The sequence below is a fragment of the Sminthopsis crassicaudata genome, chromosome 3, assembly GCF_048593235.1.
Source record: "Sminthopsis crassicaudata isolate SCR6 chromosome 3, ASM4859323v1, whole genome shotgun sequence".
NCBI lineage: Eukaryota > Metazoa > Chordata > Mammalia > Dasyuromorphia > Dasyuridae > Sminthopsis > Sminthopsis crassicaudata.
In genome coordinates this window covers 442,909,293-442,923,440 of record NC_133619.1, presented here as the reverse complement: position 1 = coordinate 442,923,440, position 14,148 = coordinate 442,909,293, and positions in this window count along the sequence as shown.

Genomic DNA, 14,148 nt, shown 5'->3' with positions numbered 1-14,148 from the left:
CACCCTTCAGCTTGTAGCCAAAGCACCCTATTATAAAAGAGCCAAACTAAAACCCTCTCTTTGCAGAGGTTCCAAACATGGCAGCCCTACACTTGGCACACCACGAGTCTCTGCCCACTGGAATATCGTTTCCAGTGCCCCTTCTCTTTATCCTCACCTATTTCCTTAACTAAACTTTAACCAGACTTTAACCTTACTTCCAGTCCCCATAATAAATCTATTTTATCAATCTAGATTTTCGGGTCTGTAAATTCCTTTACAAGAACTGCTTGTGCTGCCACTAGACCTCATTTAACTCCCTACCCTTGTGCTGAATTCTGAGGGGTTGCAGGGGAGCTCCATTTGACTCCCTGAACCCCAAACCTGCCATTGGACTTCATTTAACTCCCTGACCACCAGAAACCCTAATTTCGTTTGGGTACCCCAAATCTAAACCTCATCAAAACCATCTGGAAAAAGTGATCACTTTGTTTCTTTTATTTCCTATTTTTATTCTTCCAATTTATTTTTATTTTTTTTGCCTTATGGTTATGCTAGCATTTCTAATACATTATTGAAAAACAACAATGAACATTCTTGATTCATCCCTGATCTTATTGAAAGGTTCCTAATTTATTCCCATTATAGATAACTGCAAATAATTTTAAGAAAGGCTCCATTTATTCCTATGCTTTCTAGTATTTTTTAATAGTAGTGGATGTTGTGTGAGCCTATTTCCTTATTCATAAACTATCTCTTTGTTCTCAACTTCTGCCTTTTCTGCCTTTTACATGAAACTCTAAATTCTGTATTGATATCCCTCTTAATACTCTAGTTTTTCTCAACCTCAACTCCTATGAGCTACATCTTTACTGCATTTATCAAGGATGGTCATATCTTAGATTTCACCATCTCTTCATAACTGTGCCACTTCCATTATTTTTAACTTTGAACTTCTCCTCTTTAATTATAAAGTCTTATCCTTTGGTTTTTATTTTTCATTTCTAAACCTAATTTTACTTCCCAAAAGATAGTTCTTCCATGCTTTTTTTCCCCTTCCCTCCTTGTTTTTTTTTTTTTTTTAATCCTTCACCCCTTCTCTGTCTTTAATTTTCTTTCATATTCTTGACTCTATATTTAACAAATTCACCCTTGACTCCTTGTTATTTTCAACTATTCAAACTATCCTGAGTCCTGGATCACCACTTCTACCTTTCTTTTCTCTCTATTCCTAGGTTATGTAATCCTTTTATTGATCCTGTCACACTCCCCTCCACAGCTATTTCAGTTTTTTTCTCAAGAGAAACCATTCTACTTGACCACAGAATTCAGACCTATTCAATATGAGCATTCTTATCTTCTCAACTTAACTCAAAATTCATCTTTTCATCTACCCTATTGACTCTCTTTCTTGCCAAAGCTAATCCTTTTGTCTGTGATTCAGTCTTTTTTTCTTCAAGAACTTTCCCCTCAATCTGTACCCTATTTCTGTTTTCAGTTGCCTATTGAAAACATGTCATCCTTCAAAAACTATTACTTGATCTTGCCAACCCTTCAGGCTACTATATTTCTCCTTCCTGTCACTGCCAAACTCCTATAAAGAATTAGCTAACTTCACACACACACACACACACACACATTTCTTCTTTGCTACTCACCCCATTGCTAGCTGGCTTCTAATCTCACCACTTTACTGAAACTACTTACTACAAAGTTACCAGTGGTCTCATAACCATTAAACTTGATGGCCTTTTTTCTTAGATCTTTTCTTACTTCATCCTTCTGTAAGTTAATACCACTCATACCTCCTTCTAGAAAATGTTTTTTTTTTTACTTTTGTAACTCTTTTTTCTTCTTCTTTTCCTACTTTTAAAATTCACTACTCTTTGTTGGATGAACATCCATTTCCACCCCCTTTCTTACATGTTCCCTAGGACCGTATCTGGGCCATGGCCATAAACACACACTCACACACACACACACACACACATACTCTCTCTCTTTCTCTCTCTCTCCCTCTCTCTCTCTACACACACACACACCTCTCTCTCACTCCCTCCATTTGGAATCTTGAGCTCTTATGAACTCAATTATCACTTCTACAGAATTCTACACAAATGATTCCCAAGTCCATATTTTTTAGTTAGAATCGTTTTCTTTAACTCCAGTCCCACCTTAAGAAGTATCTCCTAGATATCTTATTCTGGATATCCCAGAGTCATTTTTAAACTCATTATGGCCAAAATGAGCCTCATGGTCAATTGTCATCTCGAGCTCTTGTGGCCATCTTCAAAGGTGCCTTTGGCTGCTGGGGTTTTTTTTGTTTTTGTTTTTTCCTTTCTTAAAGGCAGTGTTGTTTTTTGTTGTTGAGATAGTTCTGTCAACATATTTAGGATTATTTGGTTTATAATCAACTTTATTTATTGCACCTACTGCCATACAAAAGAGTTCCTCAGGTTGGGTCCTTTTTTCTATTCTAACTTGCTGCCCTCTTATTTTTCTCAGACTCTCTTGATAGATCAGGATGAATGAATTTTTTTTCCTGTTCCATCATATTTTTGGCAACTACCAGATGGGCTATACAAATTATTCTTGTCTTTGATAAGCATTTAATGTAGACACAATATTTTTAGAAAGGAGAGGAATAAAATGTTTTCCCTTCAATTATCCACATATCTCCTGGAATTCCTTCTCTTTCAAAAACAGAGCAGCTAAAAATTTTCTGGATTGCTTTGATAATTCCTTTTTTTCCCCAAAAAGATGAAGAAAAGAAGAGGACCTACTTCTCATAAACAAGGAAGTACTTGTTGCCAACATTGATGTTGTACATCACTGTAGAAATTATGGAAAACTAGGTTGGGAGTGACATTCTTTTTTAAGAATTTGTTATAGAGGAGAGGAAATCTTAGTATAATCCAACATGCATGTTATATATGGGAATAATAGATTTCAAAGAGTTCAAAGAAAGAATAGCTACAATTCATGAGAGAAAATTCTACAAAAGATGTCATCCCAAAAATCATAGAGAAATCTCAAGAATGGAATTCTGAAAACATAAAGAGGAATTCTGTAGGAGTAAGAAAAGGAGTGAGGATTATCTAAAGAGATGGATCAAATACTCAAGGATTCATTAAATAATTTTTTTAATGTTGTAAATAGAATATGGAAGCATAATTAGGATAAAGAAGAAATATTAATAGTCTCATAAAAATAGTTTCAGGATGAACATCAAAATAAACTAAAATTGAAAAGTAAAGCTAAGGACAACAGAAGGCATTTGGTTTTTGGCTTAGTTTTTTTTTTTGTTTGTTTGTTTTGTTTTTTTTGTTTGTTTGTTTGTTTTTTGTTTTGTTTTTTTAGCTGCATAGGAAAATATCCAAAAAAGGATCACAGTGGATGTTGCAGTAAGGGTCAGTTCATTAAAATGGAGCCACTTTGTACTTTGCATATGCTTTCTTTGCCAAATAGAATCGTATTTAGGCTAGAAAAGGAGAGCACACCAAAAAGTAGTAGGAAATTGAAATACAAGATGGAATTATGGACATTGTAAGTGAAGAGTTAATTTTCCTTAGTGATTTCAAATCACTAGACCTGGATGAACTACATCCTTGTGAAATGAAAGAATTGATTAATATCATGGCTGAACCATTATCATTGACTTTCAAAAAATTGTGGAACTTGGAAAAGGAACCATGGGATTGAAGAAGGATAAATGTCATACATTTTTTTTAAAAAAAGGAAAGATGGAGACTGCAAACTATAGTCTAATGACTTTAATCTCTGGCAAAATTCCAAAATATACTATAAAGGAATGGATAGTGAGTGCTTAGAAAAGGAAGCATTGACGATTTCATCAATAACAAGTTATAGCAGACTATATTTCCTTTTTTGGAAATTGCAAAACTGAGTAATTGGTGACTAATAGTTTATTAGAATTTTTAGCAAAGCATTTAGCAAAGTTTTCTCATTTTATTCTTGTGGCAGATATGTAGAGATGTAGACTAGATGATAGTACAATTAAGATTTGGAGTGTTAGGATGACCAGATTAATGCTTTTATGTTAATTTAGGCAGAATGCCCCAAGGATCTGTACTTTTTCATATTTTTAACTGACTTGGCCAGAGACCCAGATGATATACCTATTAAATTTAGAGATGAAATAAAACCAGGAGATTCAGCTATCATGTTTGAGACAATGAGAAGATCCCAAAAGATCTCAACAAGCTAGAATGTTGGAAATCTAATATAATGAAATTGAATGAGATTAAATATAAACTCTTTGCTTAGGTTCAAAAATTTAATTTCACAAATACAAATTAGAGGAACTTTTTTTTAAAGTGGGACTTGAAGCTTAATATGAATTGATACTGATATAGCAGCCAAAAAAATTGTTATTTTAAATTGCATTAAGTGAGACAATGTCCTCCATTAGGGGAGTGATAATCCCACTTTGTCCCCAATCAGACCACATCTGGAGAATTGTATTCATTTTTGGTGTCAGAATTTGGAAGATCATTGACAAGTTAGTAGCATGGCATAGTGAATAGAGAAATGGCCTTGGAATTAAGAAAAATCAGATTCAGGACAAGTAATCAAAGATTCATGAAGCTAAAAAGATACTGACCAGCCTTAGAACATCAAGTGTAATGTACTGAGAATGCTGAAAGGCTCATGAGAATCAGGTGAGAGAAATGACAATATCAGTTTGGAAGAAAGAATACTTTGGTTATATGTATGTACATATGGAGGGAAGGATGTATTTGAAAGGATATCAGGTAGAAAGGGCATCACAAGTACTCCACTAGAACTTAGAACCAATAGAAATAGATGGAAGTTGCAGAGGCAGATTTAGAGTTGATGCAAGGGAAAACATCCTAAAAATTAGAGTTAGCCATTAGTGGTAGGAGTTGTAATGAATAGATTCCTGCTCATTAGAGATCTTCAAGCAAAAAAAAAAAAAAAAAAAAAAAAAATTGACTCCTTACCAGAAATGATGTAGAGTGGATTCATATTCAGGTTCAACTCGAATGAGAAAACTTCTGAGATGCTGTCTATGTCTGATATTATGTGATGATATTTGATTTTCTTTTAATTCTAGTCTAAATTATTTTTTAGTTCTCTGATAAATTAGGTTTTTGTCCAAGTAGTCTAAACTCTGTTTCTATAATTTCATTATATTGTGATCTCTACTAATGAATTTTCAAATTACAAAAAAATTAGTGAAAGCTTTTGTTTTTAGGCGTTTTAAAACTGTGCTTTAATTTTTCAAGAATTTGTAATGTCCCTGATGATATTGGTTATAGTTCTGTAATGTTCTGTTCTCTAAATTGTAATCATTCTCTGGGAGCAGGTTTCTTGGGGAGCTTCTGGAGGCAGACTTAGTTTCAGTTCAGTTTCAATAATCACCTCAAATGCAGCCAGGAGTTAAAGTCCAAATCCTTTATTGTCTCTTCCAAAATCTTATCTCCTTCCCTTGGGGCTCGGCTAGTTTTCTTGAGGCCTTCCTCTCTCCTTGGTCCCGGGAGCTCTTGCTGCTAGTCCTTTGTCTCTTCCAGCTTCTGCCTCTTGTCCTCTCAATGTCTCCATCCAGCACAAAGGTGAAAGTGGAATAAATCAGACTCCACCTCCAAGAGTGTGGGATTGTAGGTTTTCATGGGTTTGTGAATCTCTCGGAAGTCAGTCCTAGTTGTGAATCTCCCAAAGTCCATCAGCAGGCTTTTCCTTTCCTCCTTTTATATGCTCTCTAAAGGTGTGAAGTCTAATGTGTAAACCAATGAGTGAACTCCTTTAAAGGTATGAATTCCTTCAAAGGTGTGAACTAAGTACATTACTTTGTCTCAAGTTCTGGTCCATATCATCTCCTTGTAGGATCAGATTAATCATACTGAGTCATGCTAAATTAGATAATTATTGTTTCTGTTCATTCCAGTGACTTAGCACCTTGTAAGATTCGTAACATAGTTTACCCTCCAAGAAAATTATTCTACTGAACATCTTTGAACTTAGTCTGAAAAATTGGATATTGGCCTCCATTAACAATGTACAACAATCTTTTTTTTTTTTTTTCATTGCTTCTGATCCTTTTTGGATAGCTCTTTTACTTATCATTTTTATGTGATTTTTAAAATCTGATGTATGTGTTTATATTCTACTTACAGTGTAGTCAAGGACTAGAAGAATTATATGTGTGGTTTTTTTTATTGACATCATATGGCATTGTCTCATAATCATATTAAGTAAAGTGTAAAAAGACTACTTGTGAACAATAATTAGAAAAATAATTTAAAACAATTTTATAGATTCAATTTTTTAATTAACAGATTTTTCCATGTTTAATGTAAATACCTTCAAATCATTAATATTATTCAAAATTTGCATTGGTATTTATGCTTCTTGCTGATACTTTGAAGGTTTTAGTCTACAAAAGATGTTATTTGTATTGAGGAGTGTAATTCCAGTTTGGGAAAGTAGCTGTGAGGGAAAGACACTGGTCTCCAGGTCCAAACATGAGATTTCATAAGAATGATTAACTGGGGAAAAAAATACAACACAAAGAAAGATTAACGTACTTTTTTCCATTCAATTGACTTTTTCTATAAAAAGACACAAAACAACTAAATATAAACATTAAGAAAACATACTACTTAAAGTGATTCAAACACCAGGCTGTGATTAAATCTCTGTCTCTTGAATGTTATGTATCTTTCTTTCTTATGTTATGTATCAGTCTTTGATTAGGCTAATGTTAATTTTTAAAATAGAATATGCTTTTCTAATTCAACATAAACTTATCTTATTTGTCCTGTCTACATCTTACTGGGATCTGTTAAGGAACCATTGACCATATTTTAATCAAGTCTTTATAGGATTCCATTTAGTTTTTGTTGCTGGACACTATGCAGATACACCTGCCTTGAATTCAGGAGACAGGAGATATAAATTGGATCCATTCTCAGCTGCAGTTTATTCAGACTATCTCAGAGAAGGGAAAGGAGAGGGCTAGCTTCACATTTAGGGGGCTTAAAAATACCACATTTACATACCCACTCACCAAGTATGACAAATCGTAAGATCTCATTGATCAAATTCTATTGTTCTTGTGATCTGTCCACTATCTATGTTTTCTATTTCTCTATTTTGAGGACAATGCTATCTTTACAGTCAGTCACAGGGTTCCAACCTCAGACATTCTTTACTCTTCCCTCTGGAATGTTTGCATTATATGCAATAAATTTGCCAAGTCTTACTGATTCTATCTCCAGAACTTACCTTGCTTTCATTCCCTTCTCCATTACAGTCTACTTCACACCCTAGTCTCCTTTTATTAAGAGTGTTGTATAATTGTCCTAATTGATCTCTCCTTCTCCACTTTCCAATCTATTCTTTCTACAGTTGTTAAAATGATTTTTTTGAAACACATATCTATGTCACTCTCTTCTTGAAACCCCACCACCACCTATTACTCTTTATATCTAGGATAAGATACAAAATCCTTTAGCATTTAAAATTTTCTTAATCTAGATCCCATCTGCTCTTTAAAACTTTTTTTTCCATCTTATTTTCCCCTTCATTTGTGCTATAATCTAACCTAACTGTTCAAAAAATTCCTTCTTCTGTCCCTATGGTTTAGAGTGCTCTTATAACTTTGTCTTTTAAAAATTATGGTTTCCTTTATAAAAGATTTAGCTCAAGAACCATAGCATAGATAAGACCTTACCTGATTCCTTTTCAGTGTTTTCTTTCCTCAGAAATTACTTTGTATTTATCTGTGTGCATGTTGTAATCCTTCAGTAGAATGTGAGCTTGAAATTATCAGCAACCTAGCCTTATGCCTATCCTAGAACAGTTGTAAACACTTGAATAGAATTGCTAATACATATGTCCTGATTTATTTTCTTTGCTCCCAGATTCTATAGGTTCATTGTCACCAACTTGTTAAAATTATATAGTCATACTTAAATTGTGTTGGTCAAACTATGCTTGAAGTTTTATTAATATCTGTGAAGTATGCAATCATCTACCTTTTCACTTCTGTTCATTTGCTAGCTCAAACTGCTTAAATGATGACTTGCCTTTTTCATCTTGTACTTGCCCCCTCCCATTGAGGCCTTGAAAACTATCATGCCTCCAGTCCCACTCCAGCAGAGCTAGAGAAACAGATAGGAAAAACCTTTACTTGTCTTACTTTCGATAGGAACTGCCTCATTTCTCTTCCTAGCAGCACAAAAATAGTCCCAACAGAAAGGTGGGAATCTTGGCTGCAGCAGAAGAAAGGCTTGGAGAAGTATGCAGCTAACCTTTACCTGAACCACATTAGGCAACAAGACCAAACAATTCCTGCAGAAGGGGTGGGGTAGTCTTTGCCATTACGCTCAGGACCAAGCAGGGGCTGCCTTTATCATCCTGGAGTACAGGGATGAAATTTTACCTAAACACTAAGTTATATTCCATATACTGAGGCTTGTAATATGAGCAAACCAAAAGAAAATGCCATACACAGTGAAGAAATACCTTGGACTGAGAAACCCAAGAAGCATAATTGGAAGATTAGAGTAACTCCATAGCAAGTCCCAGTGGAACCTCAGAAAATAAAATATCCCGACCAAAAGAACTTAGAAGAGCATCTGGGAGAAATGAAAGAAGAGACAAAGTAGCAAGGAAGGAAAGAGTGGCAAAGACTATTGATTCCTTAGGACAGAAAATAAGAATCCTTGTTTAAGAACTGAATGTCTTAAAAACAAAACTCAAATGAGATGCTAAGCATTAAAATCAAAAGACTGTAGAAATGAAAACTTCCCAGATCTTTTAATATCGTCAGGCAAGTTGAAAATAAAATTCATTACTTACCTCCTAAAAAAACGATTCCTAAAAATGTCATAACCAAACTTGAGAGCTGAGTTATAAGATGGCAGCTTAGAAGAATGAGTTACTCAGAAAAAGTCAGTATAATCTTATATGGCAAAAAAAGCCCATACACACACATATACACATATTACATACATATACATAAAATGATATAGAGGATTTCCTAATGTTTCTAATAAAATATTTTACAATGGAATTACAAGAATAAAAGACATTAAATTGCAAGGAACTACATGAGGATGACTATCGACAGTACTATAAAAGTATCTTCTTAGAACTCTTCAGGATCACAAAAAAGCAAAGACACATTTCCTAGGAATGGTTTTATTCTGTTTTGATGGTAGTAAGGACAGAAAGAAATGGAAGGGATGAGACTGAAGATGCATATGATGAAGAATATACAAACAGAGAGGAAGAATGAACATTCCTTGAACTAAAAAAAGACAAAGGAAACTGAACATACTTATATACTTCCCTTTCCCCCCTGCACACACAAAGATTGCAGAATAGAATATATTAAACTTAATAAGGAAACAAAAGGTGTGAGGGTGGACAAGATAGTTAATGGAAGAGTAATTGGCAAAATAGACTCTCGCACTGAAAGTGAGAGGGGGTAGAGATTAAAAGGAAATGAAGAAAATAAAAACCTGGCAGATGACAAAAGATGAGGGGAAGAAAGGGGAGCAATGGACTAGAAACTAACAATTTCATTTTTAGATCACAAGTGTTAGACAAACTAACTCTCTTTTAACATTTAATAAGGGAAGTAGGGGCAAAGACAAAATAAATTTAAAAAGATAAGATTGAAGGGAACACCATTAACAATAACTCTAAAGTAAATAATGTGAATTGATTCATAAACCAGAAGAGTAAGTAGAATATATAACCAAAAAAATTCAGCAATATGTACTTTACCAGAAACAAACTTGAAATGCAAAAATTCACATTTAAATGATGGGCTGGAATTGAATTTATTATTTAACTGAACTTAAAAAAAAAAAAAAAAAGGCAGCAATTATTTCAGTTAAGCAAATATACTGGGGCAGCTAGGCTGAACATTAGCCCTGGAGTCAGGAAGTCTCATCTTCAAATCCAATTCAAATCTAGCTTCAGATATTTACCAACTGTGTAACCCTGAGCAAGTCATACAGTTTGCTTCAGTTTCCTCATTTGTAAAATGAGCTGGAGAAGGAAATGGCAAACCACTTCAGTATCTCTGTTAAGAAAAACCTAAAAATGAAGAGTTGGACACAACTGAACAATGTGCAACTGAAAAATACATAGAAATAGAACTTTTGAAAACTTTAAGATGATAGATTTATATATGAGAACACAAAGGAATTTACAGACCTCTTAGCCATAAGTGATACAATAGTGTCTTTACAAAAACTGAGCAGGTATTGGGATGTGCAGACCTCACTAAAAAAAAAAAAAAAAAAAAAAAAATTAAAAACAAATGCAAAAAAGTGAGTAAATTTGTTATTTACTGATGACAATGAAATACAAATAAACGGCTTTTGAAGAAGAGAAATTTAAAATTAGACACTAGTGAATCAAAAAAAATTGAAATTTTCATCAAAAAGAAACATGAAATATAGCTAAATCAGTTCTTAGGGAAAATCTTTATTTCTCTAAATGCTTTCATCTACAAAAGAGAATGGGCAACTAAAAAAATTAAGGATTTTTAAACAAAATTCAGAAAATCAGAATAATATTCAAAGTAAAAGATTGAATTGGTGAATAAAAAAACTAGGAAATTAATAAATAGCAAATCTGATTGAAAGGAGGAACAATTTGTATAATAAAATTTCACAGTAATTCATGAGGAAATAATGGAAGCCATAAAAAAATTTTGCTCAATTATATGCCCAGAAACATCCTATGAACCTCACATTCATCTGAAAAAAAAAAAAACAAAAACAAAAAACAAAAGCTAGGAATTCTGATAATATAGAAGTGAATAAATACTTTTAAAATGTAAAAATACTCAGATTGACAAGGAAAAAATTATACAAATAACTCAATGTCAGAAAAAGATAATGAACAAGTCATAAAGTTCTTTGATAAATTGATTTGTAGAGGAATTTTATCAAATATTCAAGAAATAATTCCAATATTGTATAAACTTTTTGTATAAAATTTAAAAACAAGGATCCTTTAAATACCTTCTTATAAATGTATTATAAGAATAAATATATTATAAAAATATAAATTTTATGTTATGAATAATATTAAAATATAAATATTATAAAAGAACAGAGAAGGGAAATTGTAGACTAGTATTTCTGATAAACACAGATTTTGAATAAAATATTAGCAGATATAACATTAAAATGTTTATATAACTATGACCTCATTGGATTTATGTTGGGGATTCAGGACTGGTTCAGTAGACTCTATAAACATAATAAACAGAAATGATAATGTCTTAATAAGTACATGATTACATCAATAAATTTTGAAAAGATTCATGACAAAATCCAACATTCATTTCTTTTGAAACATGAGAAGATATAGGAACAAATGGATTTTTCCATAATATTGTAAATGTCTAAAACTAAGAACAAATATTTGTAATAGCGAAAAGTTGTAAGACTTTCCAGTAAGACAAGAGATAATGCAAGAATGTCCATTAACAACACTACTACTTTAACATTGTGCCCCAAAAATGCTAGCAACAAGAGAAGAAAAATAAATGAAGGGAATATTTCATATTTTTCACAGGTAATAATATGGTCTATCTAGAGAACCCTAAAGAGTCGACTAAAGTTAATTGAAACAAATTCAGCAAAGTTGTCGGATAAAAAAAAATGAATCTCATAAATCATTATTATTCCTGTGTATTACCAACCAAAGCCAGAAAAATTCTATTCAAAACAACTACACTCTGTATAAAACATTTCGGAGTCTTTATTAAAGTATACCCAGAAACTATATGTAACCAACTATAAAACACGTTACAAAAAATATAAACAGTAATTGGAGGAATATTAATTGTTCATAAATAAGTTATGTCAATATAATAATTATAATTTTACCTGTTTACTTACTCAAAGCTAGACCAACAAGCTATTTTAATTTATAAGGCTAGAAAAAAATAGCAATTTGAATGGAAGAACAAAAAGTCAAGAAGCTCAAAGAAAATACTAAAAAACAATAAGTGGGAAAGAAACTACACAGTGACAAAACTACACAGTAAAGCAGTTACCAAGAAGATGTGGTAATTGCTTAAAAAAAAAATTGAAAGGTCAGTCAGTAGAATAGATTGGATACACAAGTTTGCAGAAGCAAATGAATACAGTCTAAGTGTTCAATAAATCCAAAGGCTACAATTACTGGGGTAAAGAGTCACTATTTGACAAACTGTTGGGAAAACTGGAAAAGAGTATAGCAGAAAATTAAGTTATAGACTTAAAATTTCACATTATATGCCAAAATACCTTCCAAATGAATATAAGATAGTGGATATAAGATAAGTCACAAATGGTGATAGTAGCAAGTTAAGGAGAAAGGATTAGCTCTCCATTCTCTATATAAGGAAAGTATTTATGACCAAACAAGGTATAGAGAGGATTACAGAAGGTAAAACAATTTTAATTACATAAAATTAAGTTGAATTTTTGTCAGATTGCTTTCAAGTTTTTCCAGCAATTTTTGTTGAATAATGAATTTTTTTTATTTTAAAATCTAAAGTTTCAGATTTAACAAATACTAAGCTGTTATATTTGTTTACAACTCTTTTTTTTAAATCTAACGTCCCAATGATTAACCTCTTTATTTATCTTTGCCAAATAATTCTGATTAGACTTATATAAGATTAAAGTTTTTGCAGAAGCAAAATAAACACAATTAAAATTAGAAAGGTAGTGGAAGAATACTTAACAGCAAATTTCTTTGATAATGGTCTGTAGCCAAGATTTTAAAGTAACTTATTCAAATTTATAGAATAAAAGCCGTTTTCCAAATGATAACCTGACAGGAACAGGCAATTTTTAAAGAAGGAAATTCAAACTAGTAAATATATTTTAAAATTCCAAATTACTAATACTTAAAGAAATGAAAATCAAAGTATTGGGGGTTGTAATTCATACCTATCAGAGTCACAAATATGATGAAATTACAAAGATTGGAGGGGTTGTGTGAAAACTAGTACAGTAATGCATTGCTGGTAGAACTGTGATTTGTTCCAGTCATTCTGGAAAGTAATTTGGAAATATGCCCCCAAAGACACCATATTGTGCATATCCCTTGACTCAGTTGATACCAATACTAGATCTATAGTAAAAGAACACATATAAAAAAAAAAAAATACAACAGCTCTTTTAATAATAGCAAAAAACTACAAATTAAGAGAATACTCATCTATTATGCCCATAAATAAATTGTAGTATATAAATGTAATTTGATATTATTGTGCCATAAGAAATTATAAAATGAACAGTCTCAGAGGAAACTGGGAAGATGTGAATGAAATAATGCAAAATAAAGGGAATAGAGTAAGAAAAATTTATATAAAGATAAACAACCATGAAGGACTTTAAAGCTTTAGACAATTAAAAAAAATGACAGAAAACTAACAAAAAAGCAAATAAGGGATATAATTGCACATCTAGGCATCTATTTCCAAGTGTTGTTTGAATTTTTTTTTTAATTTTAAATTACTTCAGATCAGTGCCCTTAGCTTCAGTTTCTCCAAAAGGAATATCTGTGATGAATGTGTGTGTGTCTGTCTGTCTCATCACTTTTAAAAGTGTTTTATTCCTCAAAAGTTTGGTTGCTTTGTTAGAGTGTTCCTTGGATCTCTATTCAATTCCCTAGAATTTTGTTTCTTAGCCTAAGCTGCTAAATTGCTTCATTCAGAATGACCCTTTTGAAATTTTCCACCCTGAAACAAAATTTGGTAATTCTGATTCAAATTTCCATTAACATTTAATAGCTCTGCTACCAGTAATATAAATTGCTGATAATATATTTTCCCATGAAATATTCTGTGTTATCACATTCAAATTAGAATTATATTACTGTATAAAAAAAACAAATTTTAATCTTAACAGGAAGTTATGGCATTGGTATCACTATATTTTGACTGTTCAACTATCAGTCAATAATCATTAACAAAGGCCTCCTTGTGCCACAGAGGGAAAAAAAAAAAAAGGCAAAAAATAGTCCCTGCCCTCAAGGAATTCACAGTCTAATGGTGGAAACAACAAACAAATATGTATAAACAAATTAACTACAGGATAAACAGGAAATAATTAAAAGAAAAAAGGGACTAGAATTTAGAGGATTTGAGAAAGTCTTCCA